Here is a 2259-nt window from a genome sequence, read left to right as displayed (position 1 = left end):
ATCACTTTTGCCATGGCAAGATGCCGTTTCTGATGTTTAGGTAATCACATTGTAAAGCCCGCGCAGTCATTTCAACTGTGACTGGCTTATGGAAGCAGGAGAATCCTCACAAATTATGATTTCCTTTTCTCGCTATGGATTGTGGTTATAACTAATTTAAGCCTCTAAAATCTTCATACACACATCTACACACACACAGACACATTATTACGTATAATGACTTCTTCCAATGAAAACAAATTGTACTTGATTATTAATGAACAACCCCCCATGTTAATACTTGTTCAGACACACATGTTCAAGGACACAAAATGACAGCTATGACATGTCCTCATCGTTCATATGACATTCCTTATAACTATGTCATAACAGGTGATATAAACATTTAATATTAACCAACAACACGACATGTCTCTCATAACAGAATTTATTTGTGTTTATATTTATAATGACAATGAGCTACATTAAGTCCTGTTATGGCAAAGATACTCCCAATAACGGTAGAATATATCTTAATTTAACTTGCAGCATATGTTGGAACAGGTATTACCATTTTTCACATCAGGTTGACAGCATGACAATATGTACCTGACAGCCCACGGTGCAAGTTGGCTATCAGAGAAGAATCTTAGACCACTGATGCCAGTTTGGAAACATCATTAATCATGCTCCATACTCCTTTACGCATAGTATTTAGGATAACATTTGTGTGTATTGAGCTTGTTGAGAAATGCTTAAGCCATTTTCCTTTCAACAATTCATAAATGTAGCATAGAGGGGTAAATATAGCATAGAGATAACCCTAATGTAGAGGCAACCATGTGGGCTGACATGATGGATAAATGTGGTTTCATTAAAGTGGCTTGTCTTGATTTAAAAAAAAATCCTATTACCACTTCATGTCTGCCCCTTATCCAAACGTCATGTTAAAACTAAGTAAACCGTGCACAGCACAGTTATACATTTAGATGCTTTTAATCAAAGCAATCTGCAACACAGATATGCTATACATTTTACTGAGAAATAGGTGCTTCCTATCAAATCATCAAAAAAAACAGTGTCTTTGCTTGCTCCAGGCTGGAAATACCTTCAAATCAAACTCCTTCATCTGTGTGTGATATGAACAGTACCTTTTGTACTGATGCCAAGACAACATTAGGCAATTTCAGCTGAGGATACATGCTCCATGTCTGACATATGGCAGCATCGTATGTCACTGCACATTTTAGTTCCCCTCCTGGAATCAAAGTCTCATGGGCTCCAGTGGAATTTAAACCCCCTCTTGGTGTTTCCTTCAGGTAAGCAGAACTGCAAATATAGCAACACCATCCTTGTCAAACAAGAATAGTGGTCATGCCTGCATGTCTTACACTGTGTTGAGCTTTGCTATCCCTTTCTGACAACTGACAACTTAAATATAAGTGACAAAGTATGCCCACTGTCATTCATAATTGATTGCTCTGCGCAACATACTGTGGCAGAATGGAATGGTGTTGTATGACATGATTTTGTAGATCCTCTCATGGTGGATCCTAATTGCTGTAAGTAGCCTATGTGTGCACCCATTTCCTTGTGACGTAATTTTATCATGTTGCATGTTTTATTTTAGGGAATTGCTGTAAGTAGCCGAATAAGTACCTCACACTGTCTCCTTCTCTGTGCTAATAGATGCTGCCTGATGAGAATGTAGCCTATTCTGGCACTAGTTTTAATTCTTTTTGTTGTCTTCCTTGCTTTTAATCTGACATTTTGTCATGCATCACTGGAATCCTAGGCCTGGATTGTGGCTTGTCAGCTTGACTGGGGTACTACAGCTGCTACTCTGGCTCAAACTGCAAGAACGCCGCTGATTTGCCTATAGTTTGCCCATTCAGAACTGTTTTACCCTTTGTTGTGTTAGTTGCCTACTATTTCTACTAGCTAGCGGACAGTGCTGACATAACCGCCATTAATTTGTTTTAGTCTGGTCGTCTTAGTTGTGTGTATGTGAATGTGTGTTGGGAGTGGGAATTTTTTATTATTTTATTTCATCCCTCATCATATTTAAGCAATATAGCACGAGTGGGAGTGGGGTAGGTAAGGGATAATCCCACGGGTGGTGTTCTGCCGTAGCCATCGAGGCCGAAGGCCGAGTGGCGTAGGCAACAACACCCGTGGGATTATCCCTTACCTACCCCACTCCCACGAGTGCTATATTGCTTTTATAAAACAATTCTACAGTCAACAAATTAACATTTCAACACGAAGTTATTGATTAAA

This window comes from Sprattus sprattus (assembly GCF_963457725.1).
Source record: "Sprattus sprattus genome assembly, chromosome: 10".
NCBI lineage: Eukaryota > Metazoa > Chordata > Actinopteri > Clupeiformes > Clupeidae > Sprattus > Sprattus sprattus.
This window is presented reverse-complemented; position numbering follows the sequence as displayed.